Source organism: Alligator sinensis, unplaced genomic scaffold, assembly GCF_000455745.1.
Source record: "Alligator sinensis unplaced genomic scaffold, ASM45574v1 scaffold1056_1, whole genome shotgun sequence".
NCBI lineage: Eukaryota > Metazoa > Chordata > Crocodylia > Alligatoridae > Alligator > Alligator sinensis.
In genome coordinates this window covers 644,945-661,150 of record NW_005842818.1, presented here as the reverse complement: position 1 = coordinate 661,150, position 16,206 = coordinate 644,945, and the positions used below count along the sequence as shown (strand labels likewise).

The 16,206-nt window shown below is 48.2% G+C and overlaps 1 non-coding gene across 1 annotated transcript; it reads right to left on the bottom strand.

Annotated features, from left to right (window-relative positions):
* Positions 1-15,838: 15,838 nt before the first annotated feature.
* On the bottom strand, positions 15,839-15,910 carry TRNAP-UGG. Its single transcript has one exon. It is a non-coding gene; the product is annotated as a tRNA-Pro (tRNA).
* Between the last annotated feature and the right edge of the window lie 296 nt (positions 15,911-16,206).

Below are 16,206 nucleotides of genomic sequence, written 5' to 3'. Positions count from 1 at the left end.
GCGCCGGGCTAATTTGTGGTATGCCTGCCAAAGAGGTTGGCCCCGACTACCCTCAGTGATTAATGACAGAGAGATCTGGTTTGGGCCGGAGAAATGTACAGTCGTGTCTCTGACGTGACACCTTTGTGCCCCTCTGTGCTGTAGGGAGAGAGCGGCGTCGGCATACCTGGCCCAAGAGGTGCCCGTGGACTCCCTGGCCCTCGGGTAGGTCTTCCCATCAGCACGCCTGGCTCTGGCTCTTGAATTGCAGAGCCTCTTCTGAACAACCTGTACCTGAGGCTGCTTTTTGTGATTACATGATGATCCCGTCATTGGCACGGCCCTTGAAGTGTCAGTCCTGAATCCTCTCGATTGTTTAAGTGTGAATAATTCACAAGCAGAGACCACATTTGATAGATCCAGAGGAGATGTCCTCTGTCCTCCATCTGGTTTCACTGCTCATGGCTGCTTGTTCATAGCTGTGGTGCTGGAGTCAAGCCTGTGCTCTTGCTCACAAGCAGGGATTTGCAACCACGCTGTAGCCAGTGGACAGGCTGGGTCTCCGAGCAGCAAGGCCATTTTCACCTATCCAGCCCTTTGCAATTTCCTTGTTCCTGGTGGCATGCATGTAAGGTGCAGATGGAGAAGAGACTAGATCCAAGGTCCTGAGTGCGATCCCCTTTCCACAGGTAGAACATCATTGGTTTAATTGGCATCACTCCCCATTTCCTTCCTGTCCATTAGCTCATCCGCTGAATGAATTTGTGCCACTCGATAGGTTTCTACGGTATTCACTTTATGGTATTCTACAGTGAATACCACATATGGCATTCACCGTGTGTTTGGCCATGTCTCCTTGGGGGGTATTCGAAAGGTTGTCTCCCACCCGACTATTGGCTAGACTCAGGACCGCTTCGTTTCCAAGCGAGCAGATGCATTCAGTCAAGCATGGCCCGTATCCTGCAGATTTACAGTGTCATAAACATGAGTACAGCCTGGCCTCAGGAGCCTTTCTAACTCATTAAAATAGTATGAAAAAAGTCAAGTCATATGAAATAAAGAAATAACCTCCCCGAATAGAACATATGCCGGTCTTTTAAACATAAAGATACCTGTTTGCAAAGTGCTTCCCATGAAGACACTTTCTAGTAGGCATCAAGCCCCGATCACGGCTGCTTAAGAGCTAGCATGGCAGAAATAATAATAGGGGGAAAAAAAGGATGCGACTAAAGAGGAGCAAGAGATCGGGTGTTTAAGCAGAACAAAAGCACCCAGCGGTCATGGGGCAGGATGTACATCCTCGGGGTGAGCAGAAAAAGACGTCCTAATTCACAGCTTCCTCGATGGCCATTCCATGCGTAAACTGACTTTATTACCCAACACATTTATACAAACCATTTACACAAACGACCAGCTGCCAGGAGAGCTGTTGCGGCAGACCCCTGGGACGCGACGCCACGGGAGAATGTCAACACCTGCGAAAGGTCTAGCATAAATCTTCCAAAAGGTTGGGCGCTGTGTTGTTGTTTTGGAAGGAGATGGTGCAACACTGGAGGCCTTAATCTGTTCTTCGCTCCTTTAGTGTCGCTCTCGTGTGAATTATTGAAGGCGCTGGAATTATTTGGGATTGACAGCAGTGTCACGGAAACCAGAATCTGGCAGGGGGGTGGCGTGGCGTCGCATATGTTCTTTGTAAAAGACTGGTGCTTCGAGGCGAAATTGTTCAGAAATTCAGGTGCTTCCAGTCAAATTGGTTTTTTTACTTTTTATTGTATTTTATTTCTAGCTGGGGATGGGGGTTGGACTCAATGGCCTCCTGAGGTCCCTTCCCACCCTCATTTTCTCTGCTTCTATGGCTAAGCTAGCCAGGCCACAAAAGCACTTGAATCAACCAAAGTAGTTTCCCTTTATATTAAGGTTTATAAAGGGCTATAGATGCTCTAGGTATGCTAAAGATGTGTAAAATGGGATATAGAAAGTTGTGTGTGTCTGGGGTGCACTTTCCCACGGTCTTGCATGGGAGATGTTTTACCGTGGTCTTTCATCTTTACCGTGGAAGCTGCACCTTTTACAATTAAACGTATCATTAAAAAACCCATGTCTTGACCTGAATAAAAATATAACGCTCTTAAATATGGCGCACCTTTTACAATTAAACGTATCATTAAAAAAAACATGTCTTGACCTGAGTAAAAATATAACGCTCTTAAATATGGCATAGAAACGGTATCCTTGAAACCATGCATTTGTTTGGTGGTTTAGTTTGTTCTTAAACTGCGGGGGTGGAAAGTGTGCGTGCATCTTACATGCAAGGGTGCCTTCTCTTCGAAGGAATAACGCGCGGGATGGGAGCACAGGTGCATGGTTTACAAAGGGTTAGGGGAGTAACATGCAACTGGCTCCATTGAGCAAACGCAGGGGGTAAAACCATCTGACCCCTTCCTAAATCCTAAACTAAATCTCTCTGCTCACAGGGTGACGAGGGGCTCGCAGGCATTCGAGGCCCCATTGGCATGATGGTAAGAGCCAGCGGAGCTCGTGAGAGGGGTTTTACGGCATGAGTGCAGCAGGCCTGAGTCGTTTGCGCTTGCCCTGAATGAGCCCACTGCTGGAGACCAAGCTTTTCAAAGCCAAATAGAGGGTCCAAATGCCCCATTCCCTATGATTTCAGTGGTGGTAGTGTGTGCGTGGAGCAATCCTGTGCATTGCTGAGTAGAGCTGAGTTGCATTTCTCCCCATTCCCTATGATTTCAGTGGTGGTAGTGCGTGCGTGGAGCAATCCTGTGTATTGCTGAGTAGAGCTGAGTTGCATTTCCCATGAAATCTGTAAAGGCTTAGCTCTTGGCGAGGGCGCTACCAAGGAACCGTGGCGCTGGGGGCAGGAGACTTGAGTGCCAGCCCCAGATCAGTCACTGACTCTGTCCCCATGTGCATTGAATCTGAAGTAGATGTGCCTCACTTTCCCTGACATTTATAAAATGGGACTAAAGATCCTGGGGAAAAGTGCTCTGAGCTCCATGGATGAATGATGCCCTGAGAGTGCACAGTGCTGTATTAGGGATGTATTATATTACTGTGTTATATTACTGTTCTTTAGTTCGCGGCCTAACAAGCTGAATGGGATTGGGACCCCATGGTTGGTTTCTTTATAACTGCAGGATAAGATGGGATGGGATGGGATGGGATGGCTCCACTGGTCTGGAGACAGTCTTGTTCTGGTGCTGAATGGGTCAAATGAAACCAGCAGGAAAAACCTCTCCTAAGGAGGGAGGCTGCACTCCAGAGTGGCACTTTAGTCCAATGGGGACCTCAGAGGAGAGCAGTTATTTATTTATCAATCAATAAAGAATGACTTGATTATTATAATAATTATTATTATTTAAGGCTTGAGGTGGTCCAGTGATTAGGGAGTGAGGCTGGGACCCAGGGAACCAGGATCCAATTCTTTGCTTCACTGCAGACTTCCTCTGTGGTATTGGGCAAGCCAGTGAAAACCCACCCAAGCCTCAGGTCTATCAAATGGGGGAACTGGCCTGCCTTCCCCCACAGATCCCCATCACCTATGGACTCCTCCCTTCCTTGGAGCTCAGTCCCCCACGAGACCTTGACACTATCACATGTTCTCAGCTGTGGGTTACTTGTTCTGAAATATCATTTCATGTGCTTGCAGGGTTTGAAAGGCCTCCCGGGAGTGAAAGGAGAAAGAGTAAGCAGCAGTGGTCATCATCTCTGCACTTGGTACAGTGGTTATGGGCACTCCAGCCAGAGGAGCCACCCATGAAAGCCATTTTCTACAGCATTGCATAGTCGAAGCAAGGGTCTAGGCAGGCACATTTCACCCCAGCTCCACCCCCAAGTTGCTCTCTCTCTTCTTTTGTGTGGGTTTCAGACGTAAGCTTTGGGGCAGAGAGCACCAGTGTAGATCCTTGGACCATAACGCAGGCAAGAATGAAACCGTGTTACAATGTGGTTCGGCCACAACCATGTTAAGCCTGGTTATTTTCTGGTGTAGATGGGACCTGTTCCTGTTTCCCCATTTGTAAGATGGAGATGATAATCCTGACTGGCCTCATGGGGCTGTTTGGGAAGGTGGATCAGTTGTTTGTACAGTGCTTTGAGACTATCAGGTGCTGTTTAGAGACTAAGTATTGCAAAATCATGGAGTTAGAGGGAGGGGCAGATCCAAAGGGGGTGCTGTGGTGCAGTTACACCCCCTTGTCCCCTTTGACTCCTCGTCCACCCAAAGTTTAAACCCAACAGCCTGGCAGTGGCAGCAGCATTTCTATTCAGGCAGGAGTGCAAGACTCAATTGACACTGTAGCTAATTATAGTCACCCAAAGTTTAAACCCAACAGCCTGGCAGTGGCAGCAGCATTTCTATTCAGGCAGGAGTATGAGACTCAGTTGACACTGTAGCTAATTATAGTTACCTAAAGTTTAAACCCAACAGCCTGGCAGTGGCAGCAGCATTTCTATTCAGGCAGGAGTGCGAGACTCAATTGACATGGTAGCTAATTATAGTCGACCTGAATCCTTGTAAGCACTTGACCCCACATCTGTTAACAACCCTGTCTCCTTTTTAATAGTCTAAATCTTCCACTAATCAAGCTAGCCATTCTTCAGCCATTCTGCTGTCTGGTAGCTGCTCCTGGTAATATAGCTCCTGATTCTCCCTCTAGATAAAAACATCAACTCAGGTGAACATTAACTCATTAACTTTCAGTGAAGCATTGGAGGGACCGCCAAGAACCTCAAGAAGTCTAGGTTTTGTTTTATGAATCTGAAAAGAGATGCACATTTAACTCTAATGACTATGGGACTAAAGAAACAGCATATTTTGATTATTTTTTGCCTGGTTTGTGTTTTTCATACACAATAGCAAATTAACGCACGTTCCAATGAAGTTATGTTTGTTTCGGCGTTAATTTTAAATGGAATAAAATAGTCCTCAGCCCATAGCATGTTAGTAAAGCATCTCATTTCTTTTTAACTGGGGAAAAATACGTGCTGTGTTATACGGGACGATGCGCCCACCTTTTCAAAATCCCTGACCTGCCCATGATTAGAAGGGGTTGTCAAGCCTAACTTCCTGCATAGATGACTGTTTATTCCAGCCTAACAAAGAGTTTTGGGGGTCTCTCCTTTTGGGCTCTCATGGTCTCGTTACAAACATACAATGAGAAGGAAGCTCCTGGGTTTTTTTGCTGCATGAAATTCTGATTTATGGGATACCTCCGATATACCGCATAGTACTGCGTAGTCGACTATATTAGCAAGTGACTGATATTTGTTGCTTGTGAGGTCTTCTACCCTTTACTCTCTTAGGCCTGGTTTTTCCCATTAATAAAATGATTCCTTACACATGAATTTTTGGGCTGAGCTAATCCTGACAAGGTGATGCAAGGTTCCCGGATGAACTGGGTACCATAAATATGAAGAATTATAATGATTTATAGCAGCAGCTTATGGATAGATCAATGTACTGAATAATGTAACAATTGGAGGAAAAAGCCATCCATCGTCCTTTTTCTTTTCCGTATTCAGGGTGATCGTGGCCACCTGGGACCCAAGGGAGAAAGGGTAAGTGGTATAAACTGTTAACTCTATGGGGAGGTGTGGAGGATTTTGGCTGTCGTATTTGGGGTCAGGAAGAAATTTTACCCCATGGTCAGATTGGTATGGACTGTGGGGGGTGGGTTTGCCTTCCTCCGGTGCAGGGGGCATGGCTCTCTTCCTGGGATCTCTTGGACATATATTAACAACCATTCATAGAAGCATAATGTTGGCTGCCATGATCCCCCTGCTTTACCTGTGGCAGGTTCAGGTTCAGGTCTTGGTCTTGTGTTGTGTCAGGGTTGATGGTAGTTTTATGAAGTGTTCAGATTATGGATTTGTATGGGATGGTTTGGATAGGGATGATCCTGCCTCGGCAGGGGGGTTGCATTAGATGACCCCTGGAGGTCACTTCCAGCTCTACATCTTTATGACACTATGGCTGCCAATTAGCAACTGGTTAATTGTGTGCATAATGTCAGCAAATGCACCAAACAGAGCCCTAAAGAGGGGAAAAATGTTTCCAGGCATCTGGGATCTCTGCCATTTTTGCGCCAAGGGGTAGAAAAGGTTTTATAAGGGGATAAAGACAGCTAAGGGATAAGGGCAGTTTATTGCATCACATTTTCTGTACATGGATCCTAGCATATGGTGCCTTTCATCACAGAAGACCTGGGTTCAAATCCTGACGTGGTTCCCAGATGACCATTGTGACATTCCTGGCCCCAAATTTGCCCATAATAGAGATGTTGCATAAGAACATTTGGCCTTGGAGAGCTTAATACTTGTAGATCGTGAATGGGTGGAGCTGGATTTTCTTCTAGCTCCGTTGCAGGCTGGAGCCACTGCAGCGAGACCCTTGGCATGATAATTCAGAAGTAATTCTGCACCCAATACAAAAATGCAGCTATCTCTGGGATGCAGCAGGGCTGGTGTGTATTGATGCCCATCGTTGCTTTTTGGGGAGTTTAGGCTGGGAAGTGAAAATGTATCTGAGTTCAGAAGCGCGCCGCTCATCCCAAAATGTATTCAAATGTGAAAAGCCACAAGTGCGAGGATACTTAAACTGACTACAGTAAGAATTACCCCAATGCCTGGCTCCGGAAAGTAGTGAACTTCTACCCAGCGTCCTGTTAACTTCCCTCCCGGCTGAAATGGCTGATTGGAAAATGAGGTTTAGAAAACCTACATGGCAATTCTCCCTTTGAGTCACACTGTACTAAATGATTAAGGCCAATTTGTGTCTGAAGGCACTGCTTTCAAAGGGGCTGTGCTCTAGTGATAAATCAATTCTTAATCGTGAGGGAGCTTGAAAATACTTTCCCACCTAAAGGAATGGGTAATGCCCTCTCCTTAATAAAATACAAGCTGGATAGTGAGATAAAACAGGATGGGAGAGATAATTGGTTTGCACTGGCTCCATCTTATTGCAGTCTCACTTTTTGCCTAGCTCCTGCTTCCTCCATCCAGAAGTAACGGTGTGAAACTATGGGCTGTGCTCTGCGGCACACCAAACTATAGGATCTCTTGGTGTCCCTGGGTCTTCCCATCTGTAAAGCCATCTGCTTCAGAGCGCATCACACGCCAGGACATGGAAGAGCATATTGAACTGGAAGGCCGGTTTACTTGCCGTATATTCTCACATACCACGCAACCCGCCCTCCCTACCCAAACCAGACATACACCTTGTTTTTGGAAGGCAGAATCTAGAGAAAAGGATCTTTCCACAGTCTGAGCTGGCTTTTTCATGGGGAGGCTGCATTGCAAGATGACTACCATCTTCTTTTTCAGCTGCCAGAAACTGGAAACACTGGGCGCTGCCCCTCCTGCCCTCTTGCTGAGAGAGAAGCTGGCAACCATTTTGCAACGTAGCATTCCCAGGCTTCAATTCTGGCAAAGGAAAACAGCTTCTCCACTTAATGCATGCGCCCCAATTGTGGAGGGCTGAACTTTTGGGGAAAAGGTGTGCGTGGTATGCAAGGAAATACGGTATTTGTATTGCAGGAGCGCTCGGGGCCATATCTACATTGCAGACTTGCTGTCATGCCCTCAGACACACTGCAGCTCCTCCTGAGCTAGAAGCAGTGGAGACACCCCAGCTCAGTGCTTCGGGTGGGCTAACGAACCCTGCTGAGCGATCGTGCTGATTAGCTCGCTCCCATGCAAATCACCCTGTGGGGCAGCAACACATCTCCTAGTTCAACCAGCTGCCTGCACAGATCGGTGCAGTGTGTTGGAGGGTGCACATACCTGGCAGAGTAAGTTTGCAGCATCGATATGGCCAGGCCATGCTGTACAAACACCTGGGAAAGGGAGTCCTTGCCACAAAAGCTCGACAGTCTCTAGAAATGGCTAGCAAAGAGGATGAAGTTGCTGCAAGGGTTTATTTCCCTCCTAGGAAAGGCGTGTTGAAATACCGAAGGATAACAGTAAAGCAGTGATTCGCAACCAGGATGTCGAGAGCCATTGAGAACCACTCCAGTAAAGCATTACCTACTCTCCACGGTGCTGCAGCCAAGGCTGAGTCAAGATACGTCTCACCAGCCCAAACCTGACAAGTGTGGAAATAAGAAGTTAAGGAGATAGACTTGTGCCTTCTTTCCCAATTGCATATTGCCTACAAAAGTGTTAGAAACCCACTCCGACACTCCCAACTGGATAGCAAAATCAGTGTATGCCCATCTTCTCCTATACAGGGACTCGGCAGTGACCTCACATAGCTTTATCCCACCAGACTGACATACTTTCCTGCCCCGCGCTGTGCATTTTGGAAGTTCTTCTGCTTTAATGTGTCTTGTCAGCCATCTTCAGACCCACAGATAAAGCAGTTATGGAAGTCAATCATCTTTGGCTGTGAGGGATTGCTGATATATATATGCGCAGAAATCCCTATGGAGATATTGAGCCTCATCCCTTAATATACCTTGATAACCAACTGCTCTTTCTTTGGTCCGTAACTACTTCTAACAACTTTTCTTTTTGCTCCAGAGGTTTATTGCCCTCTTCCCCCTTTTTTGTTAAGTGACTATTTTCATGTCCATAATGGGAGTTCAACAAAAATCATCGCTGGTATTTAGCTAAGGCTGTCTCCGCTTCTCTCCCAGATCGGTGGAAGGACATTTTGTGCTTGAAAGCTTGTCTAACGTCTCTCCCAAACCTATAGTTGGCCCACTTAAAGACATTACAAGACAAATCTTGGTTTGCGTAATAACCAAGTTCAGCCATGCTGCGTAAGGATGTTTCCGTGCCTGAGCATAGCTGAAGGTTGGTCATTAAACTTTCAAGCATGTGTTCATGGAAGAAATTTTGCACTTAAAATCCTAGAATCATAGAAAATTAGGGCTAGAAGGGACTTTGGGAGGTCACATCTAGTCCAACCCCCTGCCCAAAGCAGGACCAGCCCCAACTACATCATCCCAGCCAAGGCTTTTTCTACCCGGGTCTTCAAAACCTCCGACGATGGAGATGCCACGACCTCTCTGGGGAGCCTGCTCTAGTGTTTTACTACCCTCCTCGTGAGAAAGTTTTTCCTGATATCTAACTTAGCTCTTGCTTGAAACAAACTGATGCCTTTGTGGATTAACTCAGCATTGGGTTACAGATCACCCTCCACTAAACCCTTCAGGGCCCATCTTTTCTTTGCTCCCCTCCCCTCCAAGGAGGACATGTGGTCTCGTGCTTTAAGATGGAAACAGTTGTCCAGGACCTCCAAAATGCGAATCCAAGCTTGAGCACCGATTTATCATAGCCGAGTCACTTGACTTCTCTAGGCCTAGACTAGTCCATCTGTAAAATGGGATTCCCCCACATGAGACTTGACTAATTGCTGTACGGCGGCTTGCAAGGAAATGCAGGATACTATTTGTACTTCTAGTCTGAATGCGAACAGCCAGGCACCGACAGTCCTGGCCACCTAAATCTCCTTCCTCCCACAGATCAGGAACTGAACCGAGGTCTCCTGGTTTGCCACGTGCTGCTCGATCCCAGCTGCCTGGTGGGGTGGTTATTTTTATACCTGTCTTTTTACTAGGTAAATCGTCCAGGGTGACATCTGCTAAACCAATAACACCAAATGCCTCGCTGCCCAATGGGGTTTGCAGTAACTGCAGTTGTGCGTTATTACTGAAGTCTCTTCGTTATGTCCTGTCTGTTCTGTAGGGTGACCCCATTACTATTTTTGGACCACAAGGCTACAAAGGCAACAAAGGAGACGCGGTAAGTCTGGAGCAGCGTGTCTCCTCCACGGCTCTATTAGTCCTCACCACTTCTAGCAATGCTCGCCGTTATCTTGCATTTTCCACCTCCTCGTCCTAGTTTGTGCCCGGTGACAGCTACGATGAAATGCAGTCAGAAACCTGCTCAAGCTGGAAAATTTCTATGGGCTCAATGTGCCTTTCTGGCTGGGGGAGCTCCCCTATGAAACAGAAACCTGTCGAATTTGGACCTTTTCCCTGGTCCTGTGTGATTTGGTTTTAGGCAGATTTCACTAGATTATGTGGCTTATTATGGGAATCGTAGCAGCGGTAAAGTGAACAGGGATAGTTAATATCTCAGAGGGGTGAGTGGATAATAAAATGCTGAACCAGGGACTGACGGTGGTATCTGGAGTCCTTCACTCTCAGGTGGCCAGTTTAACCCGGTCCTGGACTGATTACATATAGGACGCGTCTACATGTTACCGTACAGCGACGATGCTACTGCACTGTCCTCTAAACCCTTCGGGGCCGTCTTTTTCTTGCTCCTCTCCCCTCCAATGAAGGACATGTAGTCTCATGCTTTAAGATAGAAACAGTTGTCCAGGAACTTCAGAAAGCTAATCCAAGCTTGAACCAATTTATCATAGCTGAGTCGCTTGACTTCTCTAGGCCTTGGGTAGTCCATCTGTAAAATGGGAATCCCCCTGTGAGACAAATAGTGGGCAAGCTAATTCCTAGATGGGCTGTGCTGGAAAGAAAACTCAAGTCGGGATCTTCTAGCAATGATCACTACAGATTGTCCCTCCTTCTGTGCATGAGCACTAGGCAGGGAGGTAGGGGCAGAAGGGTCATGGCCAAACGTCCTTTGCTCCCACATTGCTTAGGTTGGGTGAGTACTGAAGGAAGAATGGGCTATAGGGAAGATCTGCCTTGAGATGTGATACTCAGGTGGACTGTCATGGTCAAGCTAGACCGCTGCTGGAAGGCATTTTAGGGAGTTTTTAATGCAGCGAGTTGTGGGATTAGGGTTAGAGAGTGGGCCTGAGGTTGGACCTAAGTAAGCAACATGGGTGGGTGGTGTCAGTCCTGTTTCTAGAGGGAGAATAAATTGAGCATTGGTAGGTGATGAGGTGGGGGGACTTCTAGAAGTATTGCTCCACTGCAGTGCATTTCAGACAGGCATGTCTGGATTCGGTGGGGGCGGGTTTGTCCTTCCAAGGTGTTGTCCACAAAAATTTTGTCTGACCCCTTAGGGAGAAAGAGGCCCACCAGGCTTTGATGGAGACAAAGGAGAGAAAGGGGAAGACGGGCCTGCAGGAGAAAAGGTAGGAGCTTCCTAATTCCTTATGGGTCCTTGGAAGATGCAGAAGCTTCATGTCCTCTTTGGGGTGAATCGACCTTGCAGGTACATGGCTGTCCTCTACAGGATGCCATGCATAGGAGCTGCCCAAATGCAGCCTAGCACTGGTTTAGTGAAGGTTGAGTTTGCTTGTCTGTTCTTGCCCAAAACTTCTCCCCACCCCCAAGCGTCATGCAGCGAGTGGTGCATTGGTTTCTGTCCCTGCCAGTGGGCTAATTGCACCTGTAACCCCGCTCTGCCTCTTTCTGTTTCCCCTTCTAACGTGCCAGGTTTCAAGCTGTCACCCTGTCAGGGTCACATCATGCAATTTTCCCACTCTCAGACTGAGCCCTGGGCACTGAGCACAATTACTTTAGCAGGTCCAAAGTAGATTCAGGACCTGCAATTCTCTTCCCTCCAGAAGGAGAATAACCCCCCATGTGCAGTGACCCCACCGTTGTGTATAGCAGAATATCGCTTACCTAGAATCCAAGCATTTTGGAGAAAAAGCTCTTAACCAATAACCAAGCTGTACACGTATCTATCTCCCCAAAAGTACACGGGGAAGAAACCTCAGGAGATCCTGCAGGATTTGTTTCTGGGCTGCGCTCAGTCTCTTCCCTCCACCCCCCACAAACATCTGATTGACAACTTCTCCTTTCCCCTTCCCTCCCCTTTTTGTGATGATTTCATGTCACATTGATTTCTAAGCTCGCAGCCTTGGCAAGACATCTGGGTAACTTCGGGTTAGAGCCTGCAAGCATTGTTACCACTAATAACTCTGTCATTGCTTAGTAATTGTCCCCGTGCTGTTTTATGGGAAACGGGTTATCTGGAGCCAGGGTGTTGCCTTCCTGCGTGTTTTCCAACCGTGTCCTGTTAAACTAGACTGATACGTTGAGACAAGCAAGTCCAATAGCATTATACAAAGCGGCTTTGTCCGATTATAATGCATCAGCTCTGTGTCCATTCACAGATTCCCTCCCCCGTAGTACTGCACGGGGCTTTTAGGGTCCTGAAGTAGGAAAGCCATGCTATTTAATGCAGGCTGCTAGCGTGGTCACTCTTTTCTGCTTGAGATGTAAACTCCCTCCTTCCAGAAGAGCTGATCGGGATATAACCCGGGCTCTGGGTGCGGCCCCAATTAGCCATCTAGATCGGTGCTTCTGGGTCTGAAATGTCAAGAGCGGCGTGGCGGGGATTGGGATGAGAGGCGAGGAGCTGTGCGAGCAAACCCTCTTTATCAACCTTGATCCAAGGAATGAAAACCCCCGGGACAACCACAGGCAGCCCCAAAAGATGGCAGGGGAAGGTGGGGAAATAGGATTTTTAAGTGGAGGGAGCTGCTTCTAGATCCACGATGCTAAAATCCCTTTGCTCGGCATGTCTTGTTTTATTACCGCCAGGGCATTAAAGGCGAAGCCGGTTCCAAAGGAGCGATTGGGCTGTTCGGTGCCCGAGGGCCCGTGGGGCAGAAGGTCAGTGCTGTGGGCCAGAGGGACACTAGAAACCCAATGTGGAGGAAGCATGGTTAAGTGCCCAGTGTCTGAGAGCTGGAGTTAGACCCTCATAATGGTGCTGATTGAGGGCCTTCAGGGTCACCCAAGCTCCTTTGGTCCGTGACCCTGCACCACTCCGGTGCTATTAATGCAGAAGTGATGTCTCTGTACCCTGCACCCTCCAGGGAGATAACCCCTTGCCACAGTGGTCTTCCTCTTAGTCGAGACAGTGGAGTAGCTCTGTCAGCCCCCGACCTACCCACTTGCATCCCTTCGGGTATCTCCTTGGATAATTAGGCATAAGGGCCTCCAGGGTTTCTCCAGCTGCCCAGTGGGGAGAGCGACGTGGAAGTACCTCTGCGGTGTGCTGTGAGCATGTGGATGCTCACGAGGAGCTTTGCGGCATGCATGGCTGTAAGGGGGGTAACTAAGAAAGAGTTGGGAAAAGCCTCCAGACTGCGAGGGAACAGCCAGGCCCACTGCATTTCAGATGACACTTAAAATCAAAGGCCTGACTGTCTGTTGTCCCCATGCCACAGCTAGATGCTCCAGCTGACTTGCATTTTCTTCAGAAAGAGGCCTTTCTTGGCTTCCTATCCTAAACCGCTGTGCCAAGTGGTGTTGCACAGCTGTTAAACATCTGTCATGTCCCGCCCCAGAGGCAGCTGCACTCTTTGGTGCCTTGGGATCCTCCAGGAGCTGAAGTAGTGGGAGAGAGACCCTTGCTAGGACCGAATGGGGGCTTGCTCGCAGAGCGGAGGCTGCAGGTTGAACGTAGCTGTTTCTCGTGTTTCATGCACCTCTGCTTTTCCTTGCAGGGAGAACCTGGAGAGCCTGGCCTGCCGGGATTTGCTGTGAGTCGGAGCATGTTGTGACCCCATTTCCCATTAGTGGTGTGAGAGTATCACGGAGATGATGTGTGTCCCACCAGGGCACCCTCAGATCTGGCATACCCCCTGCGCACTCAACCGGCCCTTGACACTTAAGAAAGTGGGATATGTCTGAACATTGCCTGGTGCCTAGAGCCAGGATAGCTGGGAGAAGAGCGCGTGTAGGACCACTGGGGCTTTCCTTCCAGGTTTGGGTATCCAGCAACAACCCTGCACAAGGGCTCAGCCTGTTGTTCTCCAGCTTTGGACAGGCTTGGGTGGTGGTAGGGCTACGGGCTCCTCTCTGACTCACTTGCTGCTAAAGTTGTTGCGAGCAGGGAGGTGCCAATGGAAAGGAAATAAATTGGGTGAAACAGTCATGAGGCTGCCTGTACAGATCAGTGGCATCAGCAATACGCTTTAATCAGGGCATTGCATTTTTGCATCAAAGGATCCCTTAAATATGGATTTTTTTTCCATGTTATGTTTTGGGGATACATTGCATGGCTCAAACAGAAACTAAAATCCAATGAAAAGCTGGATAATTAGTCACTGGGATAACTCACCACAATTGTCATAGAAGCTGGTGCGCTGAATCCCATTGATTTGTGCACAAAGCCCTTTGGCTTATTCACCACCTGTGGCAGCCTAATTAGCTATTTCCGAATGTACGTGCATCCTAAATCACTATGAAATTTGCACCTGATAATTAGTCGACTTAAAAGGTAGTGAGTCTGGCTTCAAAATAGCATCAAAGCAGCTAGCTGATGCTCAGAAAGTGCTGGATACTCCTTAGCTTTTCTTGGCTCCTCTCTTGTCATTGTTATATAGTGAGCACACTGTATGCAGGGGAGAGGGAAGTTTTTGGATGAGAAAACAGTGCAAACTAGACTTGGGAGAGGTTGTTCCAGGCATGAAGATAAAGGTGGGATGGGATGAACACGATGCTCTGGCTGACATGGTGAGAGGCCTCTATGTCAAGCCTGGATAGGGATGCCCCTTCCCATCCAGAGTACATCCCAATCCAGGCGGCAGCGAATAGATTAGCAACATTTTTAAGTTGCCGAATGGCTGAGAAACGCACCGGCTATTTAATTTGTGCTCTCACTGCTGTTCCATAGATTCATAGATTCGTAGACATCATGGCTGGAAGGGACCTTGAGAGATCATTGGGTCCAGCCCCACTACCCAAGGGGCAGGAAGGCAGCTGGGGTCAGATCACCCCAGCAAGATAAGCATCCAAGCATTTCTTAAAGGTATCCAGAGTAGGTGCTTGCACCACTTCTGGGGGGAGTCTATTCCAGACTCTGAAGACTCAGACAGTAAAGAAGTTTTCCTTATGTCCAGCCTAAAACAGTCTTGCAGGAGTTGGTGACTGTTGGACCTTGTCTTCCCTTAGGGTGCCCTGGTGAACAGATGCTCCCCCAGATCCTGATGCACACCCCTGATGTACTTATAGGCTGCCACCAAGTCCCCCTGAGCCTGCGCTTCTCCAGGCTGACAAGTCCCATGTCCCTCAGCCTCTCTTCATAAGGCCTGTTCTCCTGCCCTCTGATCATGCGCGTGGTTCTCCTCTTTCAAGCTTCTCCACGTCCTTCCTGAATTGTGGAGCCCAGAACTGGATGCAGTACTCCAGTTGCGGCCTCACCAAGACCGAGTACAGTGGGAGGATGACTTCTTGGGTCTTGCTTGAGATGCAAGCCAGAGTTTTATTTGCTTTGCCGGCTGCAGCATCGCATTGGTAGCTCATTCATCTTGTGGTCAATCATGACCCCCAAGTCTTTTTCAGTCGTGGTGCTAGTGAGTGTAGCACTGCCGAGCCTTTAAGTATGATGTGGGTTTTTTCTCCCAAGGTGGAGCACCTTGCATTTCTCTGTATTGAATGTCATCAGGTGTTGATGTGGCCACCTTGCGAGCCTGTCCAGGTCAGCCTGAATTGCCAGCCTGTCCTTTAGAGTGACCACCTGGCCCCATAATTTGGTGTTGTCTACAAACTTAGCCAGTCCACTTCTGACACCTGAATTCAGATCATTTATGAATATATTCATAAATATTCATATTCATGGATTCATATTCATACTGGTCCCAGTACTGAGCCCTGGGGGATGCCACTGGTCACCACGCGCCATGTTGACTCGGTGCCATCCACTATCACTCTCAGCCATCAGACCATAAAGTTGTCGAGGTCCCTGGTATTACCATGAGGACATCATGGGAGACCAAATCAAAGGCTGTTTTGAAATCTAAATATGTGACAACCTCTTCTTTGTCCAGGTGATGCGTCACCTGGTCATAGATAGAAGAAGGAAGGCACCCAGGACACCTGCCAGCAATAGGCCATGGGGACCAGCCCTGAGCCTCACATAGGTTCGCAGCACACCTTTTGCCTCTACCAGCCATAAAGGGCTCGTCCGGGATTTGAACCCGGGACCTCTTGCACCCAAAGCGAGAATCATACCCCTAGACCAACGAGCCATATAAAAAGGGTAGCAGGGGCAGAGCACATGCCAGTCCCCATCTCAGAAAACCCATTCTTATGTACGCTGGTAGAAGCATCGGTTCCTTATTGAATATTTCACGCATCCTCACCACGACCGAATGAAAGACCGACGTGCGGCTATAGCGGAAGTCATGACCTGGTGGCAAAAGGGGCTCTTCCCAAACTTGGCAGTTCCTAAGCTTTGCAGGGTGTTCTCGGTGTAATGAGCACTCCTTGCCTGTTCAAACAGCCCTTTGCATCACAGCCAGCCGCAGGATTCATGACTAACCCT